Below are 8,696 nucleotides of genomic sequence, written 5' to 3' on the forward strand. Positions count from 1 at the left end.
GATGCCTCAGGCTTCAAGAGACAAGGGAACATTTCTTCTTGGTCCTTAGATGAAATGGACTGGGCTTTGCTCCAGAAAACAGAGGCGATTAATCCATCACTGAACATAAACTTAAATGAGCTAATATTGGGTATTTTAGTTCTGATGTATGTGCTAAATGAAGTAATCATTGAGGGGGTAAAAGTAATGGCTTTGGGAAAACGTTCTAAAATACAGCGGCTGAACCACGTGGGGCAAAAGTCGCACCCAGCTGGAGCAGGGCACTGGCACGTTTGTCATTCACGTATTATCTCTGCGCTGGAGCACTAGGAAGACGAGTGCACCAGGTCTGAGCTGCACGAGGCTGCACTGACTATTGCCTGACCACCGGGTAAGTAAATGCTGCTTATCCCGGGCACTTTGCATGCAGTCTGTGCCCTGACACACGCCGCCTGCTCTGGCCTCCGGCCCCGGCTTATCCTGCCCCCTCGGAGCTCCGTGCCCTGGCGTGGTTTGTGTTGAGCTCTACCTGCCGGGGTGAATTCGTCCTCACTTTATCTGCCACCCGAGATGCTCCGCTCTGCGAGTGCCGTTAACCACAATTACACCCTTAAGCAAGAGACAGCAATTGATATTTTATCGCTGGGATTTTTTTGCCGTGACTTTTGTACCCACCTGGAGTGAACAAACTATTACAAGTTTCATCCAATTATGTTAAGTGCAGTTGGACATACTGTGCCTAACACAATCTCTTTTCAGTGGGAGAGAGGGGCCGTCCGTTATCAGCTCGAGGCACCATCATTCATTAAGCCATCATTTGCCTCTCGCCAGCCGAGGCGAAGCAGCAAATCTATAGGATGTCATAATAAGGTGTGATAATGAAAGATGGGCAGAACAGCATTAACAAAGGGGTCCTCTCCGCATTATACCTTCCTCTTACTACTTTGCTCAGTCCCCGTCTTTTATGATCTCCTGAGGGAACGTTTCAAAGGGGTGCGTGGAAGTTAGGCACACAAATCCAATTAATTGCTGATGTGGTTTGTGCCTAGAATCACCATGCGCCGGTTTAAAAAAATCTGTCTGCCTGAGTGCAGCAGACTATAAAAAGGAAAATACTGGGCATACAGTGCTGTAAATAAGCCTCTCATCCCTGCCTGTTGTTCTTGCCCTGGGCTAGGAAAGTCTTTGATAACTAGTCCAGCACCTTTGCCCTCATGGTCCAGTTCGTCATGGAAGACGCAGATCTGCCACTTTTAACACTCCAGTTAGGATTTTTTTTTCTTCTTTTTTTAACCGGCAGTTACTTGGATGATGCACAAGAGTTGACGTGGGAGAAGGAGCCTGCACAACAGCTCCTTGGCCGCAGGCAGGCAGGGCCTGGCGGCTGGTTACACAGGTAATCCCTTCGGGAGCAGGCGCCGGGGGGGTGTTGCTGTGCGTCCTCGTTCCCCAAGCCCTGCGTCAGCCACCTGAGCCTGTCCGTGGAGGAGAGGCCACAGGGAAAGGCTGCAGTTCGCTCCTTGGCCTAATCCAGGTGCCACTGGGATTCAGAGACGTGTCTTCATGGCACGATGCTTCTTCAGCTAGTTGTCTGGGACTGTGTCACACATTTGTCCGCCCACAGAGCAATCCTTTCACCTTTCGTGACCTTCACCGTTGGACCGAGTGTGGGCAGCTCAGCGTAAAGGTTTTCTAAGCATGAAGAGAAGATGCTTCAGCTTTCATCAGCTTACAGTGTGTATACAGATTGTACAAGTACAGATTTGGGGGGTGGGGGTGGGGGGAAATGGACATATTATTACCAGTACAGTTCTACTTACATACATATATACATATATGTAATTCTAAGTGGCAAAGTTGCCAGAAACCCAGCTTCGTAAGTCCCATTGCTCGTGGAGGAAAGGGTTTAAACAGGTGCTGTTTGGTTTTTTGTTTCTACCACCATAAAATTCTTCCCATAAAATTCTGTCTAGAGTAAAGCTCTCGCTGGTATAGAAATGTCACAGAAATTCACATCCTAAATGATGTGACTGTGACCTGGCTGTAGCTTGTCCCGGTAGTTACTAGTTTGGGATGTCAGCCAAGACTCATGGTACTAAGGGAATACCGTGCTTGGTGCCGGAGCAGGGCCGCACCAGTTATCTCCTTGCGTGTTCAGATCCAGATCCAAACCTGACAGCAGAGAGGCTCTAGGAGGAAGACTCTCCTTTCCGTTTCTGCGCCGCTGTCAGTCTGGGCAGAACGGAGCCCCTGGGGTACGAGCGGAGCAGGGCAGGCGGGCTGCCCTCTTCAACCTGCTGCTGCGGCGCCAGGTTGGCAGGAGCCGAGTGTGAGGCACTGCACGTTTTGTGTGCTAACAGGCGGAAGCCTCTGTGGTGATTTGCTTGAACATATGCGGTAATAACATTAATTTATGACTTTTGCAGATTATTACTGATGCAGGTTTCTTCCCTGCCTTTGTGTGTGTGTGGTACATACATACGTGTATTAAGTTTAGCGCATTGCTTGCAACGCACTCCTGCTGCTTGGTTTCTTCTTTAGGGCGAGCAGCTGCTTCGTGTGGCACTGGAGATCCCAGAATGCAGCTGAGAGTCAGCTCGACCAATAAATCACCTCCGCAATCCCGCCCCATCCATCCCTGGTGAGACTGAACCTGGCGCCTGAATGCTTGGGGGAATCTTGCTTCTACCTGTCTTCTGGGCTGTTACGGCTTTTATCCAATTCCCTGACTTTTTACCATCTTTAATGCATTTTGCTTTCCAGCATACCTAGGGACAGAGGACCAGCGCTACACCCAGCTGACAGAAAGGGAATCGTGGAGAGGGACCAAGTGACTGGACGAAGGTCACGCAAGGCCGCTGTCAGAGAAAGGAATCGCGCCTGGGCCTCTTGCAGCAGCGCCTGAGCATGGCCTCCCGGGCTCTGAGTGCTCCTCAGCAAAAAGGATTTCACAGTTTAAAAAGGGCCTATGTTAGGGCCTGCCATGCCTCAGAAGCCAGCAAGAACAGCAGCTCAGCAGAAGACACCTTTTAATATTTTTCCTTCCCGGGCATCTTTGCAGCTTGCTCAGGAAAGACACACCATCATCAGATATGGACAGGTGGGCAGGTAATTCCTTTCATTTGCCTTTGGATTCTCAGTGTTGTGTTGGTACAGTATCAGTCCGGACCCTGCAAGGTTGAGGTTTCTTGCTAGGGTTCCCAAAAACATCATTTTGCAATGTTTTTTTCTATTTTCTGAGGAGGTCAGAGCGTGATGGTCAGTGGCTCTGTTGTGATCTATAAGTGACTTAGAGGGAGGTGACAGAGGCCATCTCCCTGCCCCGCAGGACAGTGGCAGAGTGGCATGACCAGAGCACATACACCAGCAGAGCAACGACTCAGAAACTTTAAAGCCATGACCCTGGAGAGTACTTCAGGCTGCCGAGATTGAAAAGATTTAAACAAGATCCATGTACCAAGGCCAACGCTTAAAGACACATTTCGATAAATTCTTCTAGAAAAAAACCAAACTGAACGTCAACCAGAAGCACTGAAGATAATCTTGCTTCAAACGTTGTTAGAAGAAAGTGTCTTTGGCCAAAATTTCTCTCACTGCTTTTCCCCACTCCAATAAACCTGGCTGCTGTCTCCGTCTGGGAGATGACTTCATTTCACCAGTTTTCTAAGACATGGCTCTCTGCCTCAAAAGCAATTGTTTATGCTGCAGTCGAAAGATGTTTATCATCATAGTTGCCTTTTTTCCACTGCAGAGTAGTTAATCGATACTTCTGACGTAGGACAGTCAGTTCTCATTACACTGGGCTCTCACAAAGTCCTGTTTTCTTCACAGAGGAGATGTGGAATTTCCAGCAGATACTTTGGGCTCCAGCTGGGGCTTGTGCGTCACACGCTCTCCTGTGGTGCGGTCGTCTGGGGCTGCGAAGCGCGGAGGAAGCACGGCAAACCTCGCATTGCGAGAGGCAGCCGGAGTTGCCGAACTCTTTGCTGGTATAAAAGCAACATGGATTCTCTTACAAATTTTTCTGTGCAACTCTGTGCTGTCTGCTCTGTGCTTCCAGCACACGGTGCCAAGGGGTGGAAGGAGGCAGAGGGGAGGCCAGAAGCAGCCCGTCTTTTGCTGGTGCAAGAGCAGGACCTTCCATCCGTTGCAGGAATTAGGGTGGCTCCTGTGTCCCAGCGCGAGGTGGCTGAGGGCCACTGTCCCAGCAGCGCTCCCTGGTCCCATGCACCCGTATGGGTTGTAGACTCTGCCCCTATAGATATATGATCAGTCTTAATCGGATTGCATGAGGGGAGGGAAAGTGCGTGCTGCTCCCTGTGCGCGTGCAGTGGATGAGAACGAAATGCCAAATAGCACTAACAAAATTGTATATTTGAGTCTTTCATTAGGCTTCTGAGTTCCTTCCTGACTCCATGCATTTTACTGCACAATATAGCACTGGAAGTCATTATTATTATTACAAAGAATCACTAATTCAATAAACCCACTATCCTACATGAATAACATCCATACAATATTAATGCATTTCCCCCATCATATTCATTGCAGAACACAAAAGCTGTTAATAGAATGCAAGAAGTCTTAAGGCAAGGATGCCGTTAATGCGATAGTCACTATTACCCATGCATTGCTAACGCTGAATTGGAGTTCTGGAAATTATGATTGCAAAGCAAATTTTTTGGATGCCATTCATAAAAAAAAAATGGGTAAAAGTTAAAACTTCAGATAGAAGTCGGAAAGCTGCCTGGCATTACATGATAACATGGCACTTTATTATCCCTCTTCAATTGTTTGACGTTTATGCCTCTGTTTAGCAAGTCTGTTCGTTATCGTTCTCCAATTAACAGAGACTTTTTCAGATTATTTTTATGAAATTCTCATTTAATTAGCAATACAGCTAAGTCTCAAATGGCAGTTTTAAAAATATCCTTCCACTGATCAAGCAGCCAAATGGTCTTTCTGAGATATTTGCAGAATTGTAAACCTCCGTTTGCCTCCTAATTATCCCACCACTTAGATGACGAGAATGCATACACCTGACAGTCAGGGGTTATTCACTGGACGCTTTCATTGCGCACAGCGTGGAAAAATACAAATTTCACTTATTAAAACCTTCTCATGGGCTCGTCTTTGAATAAAGGATGTGATTTATCAGACTTTTTTCAGATTCTGCACAATAGAGGGGGAATTAAAATAATAGATGACAAGTAATAGAAAACAGGTGTGACTAGGAGACATAAACCAAGCATTCCACAGGCACAGAGCAAAATGGGAGGAAATACGTTTATAATATGATAATGAAGGCAAAAAGTAAAATAAAATGAAATAAAATAAACAGTAAAAATTCATCGAATGGGTCCTCCTGCTACCCAGCTGGAGACCATTATGGTATTTAGCAACTAATGCACAAATGGGCTTAAAATGCATTTTTGCCATATATTGATGGGTGTATATAGCTTGGGTAGAAGAATCCTTTAATCTACCACTGAAGTGCTGCCACATTTGCGAGGGAATGTGGCAGCTTCCCAGAAGGTTTCTGCCATTCAGATCTCCCGCTGCACTGCGCTCTGCAAGATGCTCCTTCTCCGCAGCTCCTCGCGATAGATTAGCATATGCAACTCACTGCAGCAAGACAGCTCCCTGTATCCAACTCGCCCAGGTTATTAGCAAAGGACTGGTTATTATTTGGATAACAGGAAAACTCAGTTTCATAGCATAGGGTTTCAGGGCAAAATATCAAATCTGAGTGGAAATGAAACAGTTTTCGTTACGGGGTTTCTGTCTTGTTTTAGCAGGAGATGAAACTTGACTTCTGGGTGAGATGGTTGCCAGTGTCAGAGGCCATTGTCGGATGTTGTTGGTGTTACGCACGACCCAACGGGAAAGCTGGCTTGGCCCGGAAGGCTTTCCGGTGCTCCTGGCCTCAGTTGCCTTTAGACAGTCCTCAAGTCTAGATGGGCAGGAAGAAGGTAAGCGAGACCCAGCCGTGGCCCTTGCAGCTGACTGAAATGCACTTCAGCTCTGCAAGACTCCACAAACCATCTTCACCAAATGCAACAAGCTCCAAGAAATGACTCCACGTTAGCGTTTGGGGGGCAGGGAGAATACGTATTAACACCTCCGCTTAGACATTAAAGGAGAATAATAAAATAGTCTGTTACTGCTAGATAAGTAGAGACCGTACCTCAGAGAGTCACTTTGGATCTCCAGCCACAGTAATATATTGTTACGAATCTCCATCAGGGCACTTGTCGTGCAGCTAGAGAGTATGTCTGACATTGCCTCCAGTGACCTTTTCAATATAGTCCAAGTGCTGCAGAGCTGGTGTTTCAAGAGGAATTCAAATCGAATTTACTCAGGCAGAAAGGCTTGGCCCCAGGATAGCCCTACCACTCTCCTCGCATTTCTCCGTGTCATTCTCATGTAAATTGCAGTTCTTTATGCATGGTGGTTTTTCCCTGCACCACAGAAAATGTGGCCGTTTAAACAACAACAACAACAGCCACCTCACTTACGGAGGAGGCCACCGTTCCCTGGAAATCACTGCATCGCAGGCAGCACCGCCGTTGTGGCGGTGGGAAGCGCCGGTGGCAGCAGCGGAGGGCGGAAGATGAAGCTGCTAACTTTAGGACAGCCTATCAAAAGGTCTTGAGCTGGTCCCAAAACTAGCTGGTGTGTATCAAGCAGCCACCGTTGTGTTAAAGGATGGAGCTCATCGCCATGGGATGTTGTGAATACCAGAGATTTGTATAAGCTCGAAAAGCACGTCGAGAAATGCATGAGAGAGAAATTCATTTAAGGCTATGGAAGAGAAGGGGACAGCGAGGCAAGGGCAGCCGAGGAGGGAAGTCTCGCTGCTTGACACCAGTGGCCCCGGTGGGAGATCTGTGTCCTTCCAGGGGGTAAAGTGCATGGGCACGTGGCTGGTTTTCTTCATGTTCTTTCCTGGCACAGAATGATTATGTCATACGTGTTCGTATGAGAAGTGCTTTAAAAAGTAATTTCTTTGATTAATTTGGTGTCTGTATTTTCACTGTTTTGTTCACTCCAATTTATGACAAAATTGAACAAAGTGGGTAACAAAATATAGCCCTGTCAGCCTCCTGTCTTCGCGGATATAAAGAAAAATGCGAAACTGTCAGGCACACAAATGTGCCAAACCCCAAGGAAAATTATTACATTCTGCTTGACATTTACTTTAATTTTACAAAATTCTGTAATACCATTATAAATAATAATAATAAAAAGCGGCATGGAAATATTGTTAAGTGTATTTATTTTCATTTGCTAGCTTTGTGATTTATGGGTTTGTTTCATTTTATGTTTTTCCTCGCTCTGCATCAGAAGAGAGGCAGAGCACCTTGGTACACAGGAGCTGCCGCCGCCTGCGTATCTGCAGAGGGGAAAGGGATGGCTGAAGCTGGGTCATCCAAGGAAACATGCCCTGCTCATATAAACTGGGAGAAAGTAACAGGGAACAGTTTTGCATCCAAAACCTCTGCAAGTCTGAGTCTCTTACTGAACCCCTCTAAGGGACAGGTTACTGGGTCAGATCCTAAGTGTAAGTCTTTGCCAATTCAGTACAGCCAGTTTACACCAGCTAAGGGTCTAACTGTGGATGATCCAGTGGTAACGAGTGGGAATGGGAAACAGCCACCCAAAACAAGCCTGGGAAGTCAGGAATCTAAGACTGATCACGAAAACAGAGGAAGAGTTGAGCCCAGAGAAAAAAAGACACAAGAGGGTGGAAGTTGGCAACACAGCTCCCACAAATGACATGAGCTAAGGAAAATTTCTGTTTGAAAAAAAAATAGAAAGGGTGATCACAAAATCACAGAATGATTGAAGTCGGAAGGGACCTCTGGAGATCATGTAGTCCAAACCCCGCTGCTCAAGCACAGAGCACCTAGAGTGGTGTTGAGGGCCTAATTCTGCACACCCCATTCATGTGAATATTGTCATTCTACTCTTTCCGTTATATCAGGCTTGACTGCTTGTGCCATCTCATCTTTGAAGCATCTGTGATAAAGCCTTAAAACATACAGAGTTTTTAATCATGAGGTTTGCAGTCTTACTTATTGGCTCCTTGCAGTGGTTCTGCAAAGTCCAATAGGACGTGTTCTCCCAAGTCACTCAACTGAAAATCCCATGATCTCCTCCCTACAGAGCCTCCAAGTAGAGTCAAACGCCAAAGGAAATGGGAGAAGAAAACTACTTCAAGGCATCAAGGTGACTTTTGCTCTGACAGATGAAGACAAAGAAAAGTGCATGAAAATAATTGATGGGATGTAGCGAACAGAGCTGGCATCATTTACATACTGAACTGACAGCCTGCGACATTCACAGGCCCTTTCCACTATAAATAATGCTTTATAGTGACATAAAAAAGCCCTATTCATCTTGGAAGTTAAAAAGGCACCATCTGAGTGGACAGCCTGCTTCTGGACTCCCCAAGAAAATGTTTACATAGGAGGAGATATTGTGCTTTGGGTAAAGATATATAACCTGGCTGATGCAGCCGTGGCTCTTTAGCCAATGAACTGCAGAGCTCCAGGAAGCATTTCCAGCTAGTATTTGTGCTCTCAGGACTAGCCCACAGGCTTCACATATTGCCTAGGACACAACATTTAATCCATGGCCCAGTCCAGTCCAGAAAGCTCAAAGAGCTTTGGGCAGTTGACTTTTGCTAGCAACAGGAGGAATATTTGTTCCTT

General features: G+C 46.4%; 1 long non-coding RNA gene across 2 annotated transcripts; it reads left to right on the forward strand.

The window, feature by feature from the left end:
* The first annotated feature begins 2,003 nt into the window (after positions 1-2,003).
* LOC112987321 (uncharacterized) lies at positions 2,004-7,227 on the forward strand. Of its 2 annotated transcripts, none has more exons than XR_010392309.1 (3): positions 2,004-2,620; positions 2,743-3,968; positions 5,775-7,227. It is a non-coding gene; the product is annotated as an uncharacterized LOC112987321 (long non-coding RNA). The 2 variants fall into 2 exon arrangements; XR_010392310.1 differs by having other exon boundaries at positions 2,743-3,087; positions 3,811-7,227.
* Positions 7,228-8,696: the final 1,469 nt, after the last annotated feature.

The sequence above is a fragment of the Dromaius novaehollandiae genome, chromosome 19 (assembly GCF_036370855.1).
Source record: "Dromaius novaehollandiae isolate bDroNov1 chromosome 19, bDroNov1.hap1, whole genome shotgun sequence".
Lineage (NCBI taxonomy): Eukaryota > Metazoa > Chordata > Aves > Casuariiformes > Dromaiidae > Dromaius > Dromaius novaehollandiae.